Source organism: Salvelinus sp. IW2-2015, linkage group LG27 (genome assembly GCF_002910315.2).
Source record: "Salvelinus sp. IW2-2015 linkage group LG27, ASM291031v2, whole genome shotgun sequence".
Taxonomy (NCBI): domain Eukaryota; kingdom Metazoa; phylum Chordata; class Actinopteri; order Salmoniformes; family Salmonidae; genus Salvelinus; species Salvelinus sp. IW2-2015.
The window spans coordinates 25999322-26013193 of NC_036867.1; the positions used below are offsets into that span (position 1 = coordinate 25999322).

General features: G+C 43.4%; 1 pseudogene; it reads right to left on the reverse strand.

Moving 5' to 3' along the window:
* The window catches only part of LOC111953917 (outer dynein arm-docking complex subunit 2-like), a 77714-nt pseudogene that overhangs the window by 13838 nt on the left and 50004 nt on the right, over positions 1-13872 (reverse strand).

Consider the following 13872-nt stretch of genomic DNA (forward strand, 5'->3'; position numbering starts at 1 on the left):
CCTCCTCATCCCAGACCAGACATTAGAGAGAGGCTTGAGTCATAGCACTAGGCAGCGTAACACATAACACACTACATATTTCAAACATACAGTACAGTAGCTAGTTGCACAGAGCAGCTCCAGTGGCGTGTACTAGGGGTATCATCTGCTCACCACATCCAGTCCACAACCTGAAATCCTGTTACAGATAAAGCATGACTAAGAGGAAACTTCAGAAATATTTGCTGCAGTGTTTTTTTCTGACTGCTGCTTTCACTCACTCTTTCACTCTACCTCCTTCCCTCTCTCTCTCTCTTCATTCTATCCCCTCTCTCTCTCCCTTTCCTTGTTCACTCGTTTACTTTGAGCGTACAGTACACAGAAAATGGAAACAAAACACAGACAGTGCAAAGCAAAGCACAGGAGGAGTGTAGAGCACGCGTGGCAACAACAGTACAACATTTTTCTCATTTAGGGATTTAAAGCCATAAAATACATACCAGCTAGGAGCTGGCAACGACCATTCTCTGGAATAACTTCAGTTGAAAATTACCAATAATTACCATCTGCATTTTGTAATTTACATCAATTTACTTCACAAAGCTTTCTTGTGAAAGAGCCTCTTTAATACAGAAAGTTGTCTGAAGCTGTCCACAAGGATTTATGATTTCAGCAAACAATCCCCAGCCCTCTGGAAGCAATGTAAAGCAAAGAGGAGGGTGTGTTGATTTTGTACAAGGGACAAAATCAAGCACCATCCTTATAAAACTGTGAGATACCAAGTGTAGATGTCAAATCAAACGGGAAGGGCAATTCATCTTGGCACTTTTTCTGCTTAGCCCTGGTACACACTTCCTCTGGGAAAGCTAGCAGCCCCTGAAAGCTCCTCATTCCTGAACTTGTTCACAGAGCTCCCCAATAGAACCAGGGAACGGAATGCAGGACAAAACACACAGTAACACAGTGGCAAAACACACAATAACACAGTGGCAAAACACACAATAACACAGTGGCAAAACACAAAACCTCTAAGCGAAGCATTTTGTACACCTAATGAAATCACCAAGGCAAACACTGTAAAAAAAATAGTTTGGGGTATTAACTCTGCTCATATAAAGATGTTTTCATATTTTTCATGCAATATTAAAAGTTGCTTTAAGGTTTTAAAACAGTTTATGAAATTTGACGAGATGCAATGAAATAGCATTTGGATATTTTAAGACCGAGGGACAGAAAAAAAAGGAGCGAAAAAAACTCAGACGGATCACTAATGTCTTTTCCAGTGTAAAATACTTTCTTTTCAATGCTTAATTTCCTCTGCTAAGCTTAGGGGATTGTGTTATACACCATTAAGAATGCTGGGGAGGAAAGTTACAGTACTCTGAGTGCAGAGAGAGAGAGAGAGAGAGAGAGAGAGAGAGAGAGAGAGAGAGAGAGAGAGAGAGAGAGAGAGAGAGAGAGAGAGAGAGAGAGAGAGAATCCTACAACAGCATTATACTACTTGTGGTTGTACATGTTTTGAGAGCTTTTCAATGGCAGAGAAAATACCCTTTGAAATATGGTTGCAATAATACAAGAAGCAGTCTTGAATTTTACACTCCGCCGTAAATTAGACCGAATGTAACATTACAGAAAGAGAGCCCAGCATCGCTCCTCGATAAACCCCACTCAAACAAGGATAGGAAATATTGTTCTAACACACCAATCCATAGATCATAAGCAGGATGTACATTTTTTTTAATTGACTTGATTTAACTAGGCAAGTCAGTTAAGAACACATTCTTATTTACATTGACAGCCTACCAGGGAACAGTGGGTTAACTGCCTTATTCAGAGGCAGAACAACAGATTTTTACCTTGTCAGCTCAGGGATTCAATCCAACAACCTTTTGGTTACTGGCCCAACGCTCTAACCACTAGGCTACCTGCCGGCCCTACATAATGCGGCCAGGACTCAATATCTCACTTAGTGTTGCCCCACTGGGCACAGACATCAATTCAACATCTATTCTCCGCTGGGTCAACGTCAAATCATTGAAATGACGTCTAAACAACGTTGATTCAACCGGTGTGTGCCCAGTGGGGCAATAGTGAGGACTGGCCACCCGTCAGGGCTTGGTTCCTCTCTAAGTTTCTTCCTGCCTTTCTAGGGAGTTTTTCCTAGCCACCGTTGCTTCTACATCTGCATTGCTTGCTCTTTGGGGTTTTAGGCTGCATTTCTGGATAAGCACTTTGTGAAATCTGCTGATGTAAAAAGGGCTTTATAAATGCATTTGATTGATTGATTGACTACTGACAGGCTCTGGTGTTGTAATGTTTCCAGGGGTCCGGCAGGTATACATCCACAGACTGTTAGTGTGAACCCAGTCAGACTGAAACAATACAGCCGCCTGTGTGTGTTTCCTTTAACTGCTCAGATTAACAGCAATTTAAACACGCAATAGTGGTGTAACGTAACGTGGCCTGCCTTTCTTTCTTAATTAAGCTCTTTAAAATCCCAAAATACATTTTGGATTTGTGTTGAAACAACTCACTCTGCACTGGTACATTAATAAGGGCAAACAGAAAGAGACTGATTATAAGGGTGGTATGCAGGGTGAGCAGACACGCACACACGTACACAAACATGTGTACGTACACAGACACAAACACACTCACACAGCTGTCCGGGTTTTGTTGTGGCTTGAACTTCAAAAAATATTCTGCTTAACGACTTTTGCAAATTGGACATTACTCTTTCGGAACACCCAATGTTCAGTCCAGCTACCAATTATGGCTAGCTTTGAGCCACATACACTGCAACAGCAGATCAAGCTAAAGTACACCATTAAATGAACACGGGAACAAATATTTGGCTGCAATGGTAGAACCACTTCTTAATTTACATCGCAGTTGTTGTCGAAAAAAAAGTATGTGGTCACAAAAGATTTCTCATGTGAAAATCTTGTTCTGAAAGTAATGTGATTGAATTAGAAAAAAACGGGAACATTATCCCAAACATTGCATTACGCTGTTCTCTACGACATGACGTTAAACACAGTTTTAATCTAAGCATAAAATACTTACATTAATGTCACATAAATATAAACATGACTAGTTAGGAAAAAGCTTTGGAAAATGAAAATAATAAAGAATATTATTCTGTATGAAACACGCACTGTCCCTATTCTCAGTCAACTATGGATTGTAACAAAAGAACATTGAAGTATCCCCCATAACATAGTGTTGTTCTCCTTTAGCTCTAGACAACTGTGGCCCTGTTCCTTGGGCCTCAAACATGTCACTGCTGCATTCTGCTCTCATGTCAGGGGACAACTCTTAGCAACAGTTACCCAAGATACAGCCTTTTGACTTGCTCTGTAATGGCATCTAGGGTCTACAAGGGAAGTGGCACTTTGCACACACTGAGTTGTTTGCTTTGTTGAATTCCCATGACGGTTAGAAAGTGGAGTCATGTTTCGGACAAGAATAAAACTAGCTTTGTTTCTGCTCCGTTGGTCAAAGGCTCTGAAAATAGTTACAGCTTTTCAACGTTTATTACCAATGTTTTCACACATCACTAAAACAAAGTAGAGTGATGGGGCTCAGAGCCTTTTTCATCAATGCTGATGAAGTATTTTGTCTCAAAACACCAACTAAAATGCAAAAAAGAACTATGTGCAACTACATTATACTGAAAATCTAAAGGAATTACTGTACGAGTCAAAAGTTTGGACACACCTACTCATTCAAGGTATTTTTTGTTTTTACTATTTTCTACATTGTAGAATAATAGCGAAGACATCATAACTATGAAATTACACATAAGGATTCATGTAATAACCAAAAAAGTGTTAAACAAATCAAGATATATGTTATATTTGAGATTCTTCAAAGTAGCCATATATTTTGATTTGTTGAACACCTTTTTTGGTTACTACATGATTCCATATGTGTTATTTCATAGTTTTGATGTCTTCACTATTATTATACAATGTAGAAAATAGTAAAACATAAAGAAAAACCCTTGAATGAGTAGGTGTCCAAACTTTTGACTGGTACTCTATAAATAAACATTTAAAGAAAGTATATGAAGGTGTGAGGAGAATGCTTGGAGGAATTGATCTTGAGCAAATATATTAATGAAAATATATATATTTTTTACTTTGTACCTTTTTTTCTCACCAATTTTGTGATATCCAATTGGCAGTTGCAGTCTTGTCCCATCGCTGCAACTCCCATACGGACTCGGGAGAGACGAAGGTCGAGAGCCATGCTTCCTCCGAAACACGACGCTGCCAAGCCGCACTGCTTCTTGACACACTGCCCGCTTAACCCGGAAGCCAGCCGCACCAATGTGTCGGAGGAAACACCGTACAACTGGCAACCATGTCAGCGTGCATGCACCAGGCCCGCCACAGGAGGCGTAACAGCGTGATGGGACAAGGACAGCCCAACCGGCCAAGCCCTCCCCTAACCCAGACGATGCTGAGCCAATCGTGCGTTGCCTCATGGGTCTCCCGGTTGCGGCCGGCTGCGACACAGCCCGGAATTGATGACCAATCAGTACCTTGACTACTAGGTGTGGAAAGGACAAGTGCTTGTGAGTAAAGAAGTGAACATACCTTGACCACTCTGTTCTCGTGCATGGTGATGTAGTTGCTGGGGTTCTTGGAGAGCTGGAACAGGGCCTGAGCTGCGGTCTGGTGGACCGAGGAGTCCTTGGACTTCAGTTAACGAACGAGGGGGCAACGGCCTCCCCAAACAACACCCTGTTACTGCCCCACATGCAGCAGCGGGCGACTGCCTCAGCCAGGTAACGACACAGCTTATCATCAGTCTTTAATACAGAGAGAACAAGACATCAGACATCTATGGGTGCATCTCAAATGGTACCCTATTCCCTATATAGTGCACTACTTTTGACTAGGGCCTATACTATGAATACTACTCAATAGAGCTTGTTTACAGGGATCTCAGAACTATTAAGTTACTTTATGATAATATAATAGATAGTCAATTTATAACAGGACTGAATATTCACAGTAAACACTAATTGAGAAGGATTATAGGTATTTCATGTCCTCCTACATTGAGATGTACTTACTGTGTTTGTCAGCTTGGCCAGCATCGGGACAACCCCATGGTCGATGATGACTGCCAGATCCTCTTCATCTTTGGCTATTTTGGCTATGGCGGCGCACACGCTCGCCAGTACCGCTTTGTTTTTTGATTTCAGCAAATTAACAATCAGTTCCAATCCACCGACAAAGGAGCGCACCATTTCCCCTGCATCCTAAACGTCAAAAGCCTGTTATTAGCTTGGTGCTCTCAATCTGTAAAGTAAAGGGAGCAGAATTCAGTGTAATGGGCAGGGAGGCAAGCCGGGGCATTTGAGCAGAGCAGAGAAAACAAAAGATACACACATGCTAAGGAAAAATAAAAAGCCTTTTCATCAGCCTTAGCAAAAATCAAAACCCCATCAGAGCCAGTCAGCCCAATCGGAGGTAATGTGAGTAGCCATGGTTCTGTCCTGCTTTCCGCTCTACGGAAAGTGCCATTGTCAATACGGATGGGCTGTGTGGTGTGCCAGTAGCTATTCCACATCAAGCACGCCAAATAGGTGAGATAGGTTCTGTTTGTTATAAAAAGCCATTTACAGAAATCAACAGAGTAATTTTGGGGGGATTTCTTGCCAAGTAATACGAGGGCCAAGGGAAACTAATACTTCTACAGCAGACCTATCTAATGTCAGCCTTTCCTTTTGGATGAGGAGTTATTTGGACTTCCTTTTCTACCCCTCCATGTAGGTTAGGCCAACACTGTTCAGAACACTAATACTCAACAGAATGCCTACAGATGTTCTATCTTCATTTGATCACTCTGTTGTTGCAGAGAATTTCCCTGTGCAGCAGGAAATGCTAATTGCAGTGTATTCAAGGTTTAAAAAGGCTTCTAAAGTTTGAAATTTCCACTTTAAAATGTCAGATTTGATTTATCCTATCAAAAAAATGTATCAACCCCTACAAAAAGGTCCATTAATTATAATCCACATAATAATTCACATTTCCTGTTGCTGCAGGATTATTTTCCAGCTGTGAGAAACTGGTCAAATTAAGATAGCACATCTGTATCTAATGACCTTTCCATATAGCCTACACTGTTCAGAAGAACAAGGGACCGGAGTCAGTCACAAAGGAACTGAAGGAGTCAGTGTGTTTCCCTGACCGTTCAGGCCAAGCTAGCACCATAGACCCTGATTTGAGTTCATGGGCACCAGTGATGGGCTGATACCACAGGAGTCTCAGACAATTATGGGGCTACGCTGCTGGTGAGCCTCTCTCAGAACCACCTCGGACGCGGCCTTCATTGAGGCTTGGCAGATCGGGATGCTTTTTAAATCATACATCAACATAATCGCCACCAAAGGGGGGAATATACAGCATCAAAGGTGCTGTAAAGTACTTAAGTAAAAATACTTTAAAGTGCTACTTAAGTCGTTTTTTGGGGTATCTGTACTTTACTAATGATATTTTTGACAACTTTTACTTTTACTTCACTACATTCCTAAAGTAAATTATGTATATTTTACACCATACATTTTCCCTGACACCCAAAAGTACTCATTACATTTTGAATGCTTAGCAGGACAGGAAAATAGTCAAATTCACACACATCAACCTAACATCACTGGTTATCCCTACTGCCTCTGATCTGGAGGACTCACTAAACCCTCATGCTTCGTTTGTAAATTATGTCTGAGTGTTGGAGTGTGCCCTGGCTTTCCGTAAATAAAAAAAACAAGAAAACGGTGCCATCTGGTTTGCTTAATATAAGGAATTTGAAATGATTTAAACTTTTACTTTTACTTAAGTACATTTTAACAATTACATTTACTTTTAATACTTACGTATATTTGAAATGAAAGTCTTTCACACTTCCTCAGGTAGAATTTTAATGGGTGACTTTTACTTTTACTCATGACAGTTGGGTACTTTTTCCACCACTGAGTATCAAGGTGGCATACACAGCTACTGCCAGCCTGTAATGTCTCGATTAATATGGAAATAGTAAACCAAGATTATGGAAAGCGTATAATTAAAGAGGGCAGAATGAAAAATGTCACAAAGCACGCTCAATCAACATCTCCATCAACATTATATCTCCATCTACGACATTATTGTCTGGGTGATTAAGACCTTTAAACAGGTCAACATTCATAAGGCCGCAGGCCAGATGGATTACCAGGACGTGTACTCTGAGCATGCGCTGACCAACTGGAAAGTGTATTCACTAACATTTTCAACCTCTCCTTGTTTGAGTCTGCAATACCAACATGTTTCAAGCAGACCACCATCGTCCCTGTGCCCAAGAACACTAAGGTAACCTGCCTAAATGACTACTGACCCACAACACTCACGTCTGTAGCCATGAAGTGGTTTGAAAGACTGGTCATGGCTCACATCAACACCATTATCCCAGAAAACCTAGACCCACTCCAATTTGCATACTGCCCCAACAGATCCACAGATGATGCAATCTCTATTGCACTCCACACTGCCATTTCACACCTGGACAAAAGGAACACCTATGTGATAATTCTATTCATTGACTACAGCTCAGCGTTCAACACAATAGTGCCCTCAAACCTCATCACTAAACTAAGGACCCTGGGATTAAACACCTCCCTCTGCAACTGGATCCTGGACTTCCTGACGGGCCGCCCCCATGTGGTAAGGGTAGGTAACAACACATCCGCCACGCTGATCCTCCACACGGGGGCCCTCAGGGGTGCGTGCTCATTTCCCTCCTGTACTCCCTGTTCACTCATGACTGCARGGCCAGGCACGACTCCAACACCATCATTAAGTTTACCGATGACACAACAGTCATGAGTGAACAGATCACCGACAACGATGAGACAGCTTATAGAGAGGAGGTCAGAGACCTGGCCGTGTGGTGCCAGGACAACAACCTCTCCCTCAATGTGATCAAGACAAAGGAGATGATTGTGGACTACAGGAAAAGGAGGACCGAGCATGCCCCCATTCTCATCGACGGGGCTGTAGTGGAGCAGGTTGAGAGCTTCAAGTTCCTTTGTGTCCACATCACCAACAAACTGTCATGGTCCATGCACACCAAGACAGCCGTGAAGAGGGCATGACAAAACCTATTCCCCCTCAGGAGACTGAAAAGATTTGGCATGGGTCCTCAGATCCTCAAAAGGTTCTACAACTGCACCATTGAGAGAATCCTGACAGGTTGCATCACTGCCTGGTATGGCAACTGCTCGGCGTCCGACCACAAGGCACTACAGAGGGTAGTGCGTACGGCCCAGTACATCACTGGGACCAAGCTTCCTGCCATCCAGGACCTCTATGGCAGGCGGTGTCAGAAGAAGGCCTAAAAAATGTAAAAGACTCCAGCTACCCTAGTCATAGACTGTTCTCTCCGCTACCTCACGGCAAGCGGTACCGGAGTGCCAAGTCTAGGTCCAAGAGGCTTCTAAACAGTTTCTACCCCCAAGCCATAAGAGTCCTGAACATCTAATCAAATGGCTACCCAGACTGACTATTTGCATTGCCCCATATTTTACGCTGCTGGTACTCTCTGTTTATTATCTATGCATAGTCACTTTAATAACTCTACCTACATGTACAAATTACCTCAATTACCTTGACTAACCAGTGCCCCTGCACATTGACTCTGTACCGGTACCCCCTGTATATAGCCTCGCTATTGTTATATTACTGCTGCTCTTTAATTATTTGTTACTCGTATTTCTTGTTTTTTTAGGTATTTTTCTTAAAACTGTATTGCTGGTTAAGGGCTTGTAAGTAAGCATTTCACTGTAAGGTCTACACCTGTATTCGGTGCATGTGACAAATAACATTTGATTTCATTTGATTAATCATAACCCCCTCCCTTTGGAGGTTGTGTGGGGTTGTACCAAGCCAAGGGCTCACTTGTAAAAGAGATTTGCATCTCATTGGGACTCACCTTGTTAAATAAAGGATAAATAAATCAATAGCCACACCAGTTAACCACAAGCACACTAGCCTCAATGTGAGTGGCCTATTTCACAAGGGACAAATCAAATCAAATCAAATGTTATTGGTCACATACACATGGTTAGCAGATGTCAATGCGAGTGTAGCGAAATGCTTGTGCTTCTAGTTCCGACCATGCAGTAATATCTAACAAGTCATCTAACAATTTCACAACAACTACCTTATACACACAAGTGTAAGAATATGTACATATACAGTACATATATGGATTAGTGATGGCCGAACGGCATAGGCAGGATGCAGTAGATGGTAGAGTACAGTATATACATATGAGATGAGTAATGTAGGGTTTGTAAACATTATATGAAGTAGCATTGTTTATAGTGACTAGTGATACATTTATTACATCCACTTTTTAATTATTAAAGTGGCTAGAGATTTGAGTGACAGCAGCTGTTTAACAGTCTGATGGCCTTGAGATATAAGCTGTTTTTCAGTCTCTCGGTCCCAGCTTTGATGCACCTGTACTGACCTCGCCTTCTGGATGATAGCGGGGTGAACAGGCAGTGGCTCGTGTGGTTGTTGTCCTTGATGATCTTTTTGGCCTTCCTGTGACATCGGGTGGTATAGGTGTCCTGGAGGGCAGGTAGTTTGCCCCCGGTGATGCGTTGTGCAGACCTCACTACCCTCTGGCGAGCCTTACGGTTGTGGGGGGAGCAGTTGCCGTACCAAGCGATGATATAGCCCGACAGGATGCTCTCGATTGTGCATCTGTAAAAGTTTGTGAGTGTTTTTGGTGACAAGCCAAATTTATTCAGCCTCCTGCTGTTGCGCCTTCTTCACCACGCTGTCTGTGTGGGTGAACCATTTCTGTTTGTCCATGATGTGTACGCCGAGGAACTTAAAACTTTCCACCTTCTCCACTACTGTCCCTTCGATGTGGATAGGGGGGTGCTCCCTCTGCTGTTTCCTGAAATCCACAATCATCTCCTTTGTTTTGTTGACATTGAGTGTGAGGTTATTTTCCTGACACCACACTCCGAGGGCCCCCACCTCCTCCCTGTAGGCCGTCTCGTCGTTGTTGGTAATCAAGCCTACCACTGTAGTGTCGTCTGCAAACTTYATGATTGAGTTTGGAGGCGTGCATGGCCACACAGTCATGGGTGAACAGGGAGTACAGGAGAGGGCTGAGAACGCACCCTTGTGGGGCCCCAGTGTTGAGGATCAGCGGGGTGGAGATGTTGTTTCCTACCCTCACCACCTGGGGGCAGCACATCAGAAAGTCCAGGACCCAGTTGCACAGGGCGGGGTCGAGACCCAGGGTCTCGAGCTTGATGACGAGTTTGGAGGGTACTATGGTGTTAAATGCTGAGCTGTAGTCGATGAACAGCATTCTTACATAGGACATGCTTGCAGGCAGTGAGGAGTTTTTAATGGAGCCTTCTAGCTCTGACAGACCAGGGCTCAGAGAGCTGGACAGGACATGGTGGTGTTTCTCTCTCCGCTCCCCTCAGATGTGGTGCCAGAAGCTGAGCAGTGTGTGCCGGGCCTGAACCAGGGCCAGGAGCTGACCACCCCTCCGCTTCACTCTGCCCCAACAACACACAGCACAGGAAGCTTTTCCTCAGGAATACTGATGATGCCACGACTCACCAGCAACAGGGGAAGCGCTTCTCAAMCCACCAGCTGTGAAAGACTAGTGAGGATCCCTTTCATGGCCTGGACAGAACCCCAGATTCCTAAAAAACGCAGCATTATGAAGCTACACACGTAAGGCCCATGTAATCCTGCTGTCCCTTTTCCCCAGAGATAAAATGAAATAGAAAACACATTATCTGGTCGGTGTGCGTGATGTAAACTAGACCGAGGGAGAGGGAAGGAAGTGGCACAGCACTTCCCAAGTGGCACAGCAGAGTAGTTTGCCCTGACCCTCTCCAGCAAGCTACTTCCATATGCTGCTATACGGTAGGCTACTATGTAAAATAAAAATACATCACTCATTGCAAGTTGCCCGTGTCCTGGCAAATTAATGATGCCCTTCATTACATGAGCAGCAGGGCAGGTTACATCCTTGATTGAGGGAACAAAGCTAATTGACTGATTCACTGCAAAGCCCCTGCTGACTGCCTGCATGCAATAATGACTGGGGCTTTACTCACAGCAGAGAGCTGGCCAGGCAAGCCAGGCAGGCCGGTAGTGGGGCGTACTGTTCCTGAATCCTCTATGTGTCGAAATGTGTCTGAGGACGAGTAGAGGTATGGACTTTACTGGAGCATCCAGCAGCTGCATTTACACCGTGATTCTCTCAAAATCCACTGTGGAACTGCTAACTAAAACCACATGGGGGTTTTATCTAAATAACTACTACTACACCAAGCAGTGTCGAATTCCCCTCGCTCTCCTCGACGGGCAAAACCCTGCACTGTTTAGCTCTTGTCATTGACCCTGTCTCAGAAATCAACCAAAGAGCATGTTCATGTATTCCTACAAAAATTGGCACTGTAGAGTCCAGACAAACATTGTCAAACTTTGTTAGCGTTCAAATAGTGAGTTGAGCTGCGGCCGGTCCTCCTCTTCCATATGGTTGCCATATATCATTTTTGCAACACTTCTGAGCCAGAAAAATTCCTTCTAGCAAGTGAAAATCTCCCTCACCCTAACTGGGACTGAGACACCTGCCTGAACTGGACCCAATTTATCTGTTTAAACAGACTGTCCGATTGACAACCTGTTTACGTTAATCATGTCGATAATCTAATAGAACAATGTTCCATTTGTATTTCTGAAAAAATATACAACAGCTCGGGGGGGGGTTGACACAGTTATATTTCAGCAGTTCTATCTGAATGCAATATACTGTGGGTACGTCCCATATTGGCACCCTGTTTCCTACATAGTGCACTATTTTTGACCAGAGCCCTATGGGCCCTCTGGTCAAAAGAAGTGCACTATATAGGGAACAGGGTGCAATTTGGAATGCGGAGTGTATATGCATGCTATACAGTTGGACCTAATGTTGTGAGGACTGTACATTAGAAGTATGTTCAGCAGCCTAGATTGGATATGCAGCATGGGGTCACAGGAGACACGGCCTGCCTGGCACCCTGCTTGTTGTGTAAGAAGAAACTGCTGCTGGTTGTGTGACACTGTAACTCAGAGCATGTTGAGGGAGGATTTTCAACAGAGGAATCAGAACATGCCACAGGATATTACTGCCTGCCTGCCTGCCTGCCTGCCTGCCTGCCTGCCTGCCTGCCTGCCTGCCTGCCTGCCTGCCTGCCTGCCTGAACTGTTTCCCAGTTCACCAACAAAGATCAGCGTGTTCTGCTTTATATTAGTGGAGGGTTCATGTAAGCCTATAGTGACACAGCACTGCCCCTGCTACAACCTCCCAACACCAGATTGTCTTTAAAGCTGCAATATGTAACTTCATTCTCATTGAAAGCAAGTCTAAGAAGCCGAAGATCTGTTCTATCTGTGATATTTCTATGCTTCCCGGTTTTTACGTTTTGTTTTTGAGTCTTTTACATTCMATTTTGTATACCAACTTGAAACAGCGGAAAATACAATATTTGTGGTTATGGAAAATATATTTCACAGCGGTTTAGATGGTACAATGATTCTCTACACTATACTTGCTTGTTCAGTCACATAAATTCCAAATTAGGCAAACTAGAATTTTTGCAACCAGGAAATGGCGGAGAGATTTCTGCATAGTGCATCTTTAAGGACAGAGAGCCTTGAGGCTGACATGATGATATCACAGGCTGAACAGTGACAAAGAGAGGGATCCAAACACGATAAACATGATAAACATATTACAGCAATGATCAACATACAAATATAAACTTGCAATATAACAACAACAAAGTTACATTTGTTGTTGAGCAGAATTGTCATTATAATTAAATCATTAAAACAATGTAGCGCTACTGTGAGTGGGAAAAAAAAGGTTGGTACTGTACCTTTGCATTTTCAATGCATGGACAAAGACCCCATGCAGCACTGGCCTGGACATCTGGATTTGGGTTTTTCAAGAAGGACCAAAGCAGGCGCACTCCATCCAGACGGTCAATGATCCTGTTGAGGAAGAGAAAAAAGAGAAGAGTGAGAGAAAATAGAGAGAGAGAGAGAGGAGGGAGAGAAGGGAGAGAGAGACAGAGAGAGGGGAAGAGAGAGAGAAAGTGAGAGAGAGAAGAGAAAGGGAGCGAGAGAGAGACAAAGTCAGAGAAAGACAGAGAGAAGAGAAAGGAAGAGGGAGAGAGAGAGAGAGAGAGAAGAGAAAGGGAGAGAGAGAAGAGAGAGAAGAGGAAGAGAAAAGAGAGAGTGGGCACAGTCAGTGTGATCTACACCATACTTTCACAGTTAAGTGATCTACACCATACTTTCACAGTTAAGAGGAACATTTGAGAGCTTCTTTTTCTCAGAACTGGCTGGGCTGGTCTGTGCCATACAGTAGCAGTTTGTCCAGGTCCAGGCCCTGAAAACCCATCACAGGGCAGGATCAAAGGTATCAGACATTTAGCTGAATGGGTTTTCAATCACAAACCAACCTTCACCAGTCCAATTCGGTTTGCACCACAGCTCTAAAAACCCACTCTCTGTCTCGTCTGGTAAAGTGAATCTCCATGAGAAATCACTGACCACCTACGTGATGTTAGGCCAAAGGTTAACTTGTGTAAATTCATGTATAGTGAGTGAAGTCCATACAGATATTTATTTATAGAACCAAAACAACATTATACTGTACGGTGGGTAGTCCAGGGGTACTTCTTTCCAAATCAAACAGAGCCAGTAGACAGGTCTCTCTATATTTCATTGCATCTGAGTTGAAGTTTACTTAAGCATAAGCCATATTTCATGCTGCGTACATGACTGTAGTTAAGGCTGTAGTCAGGGTCTG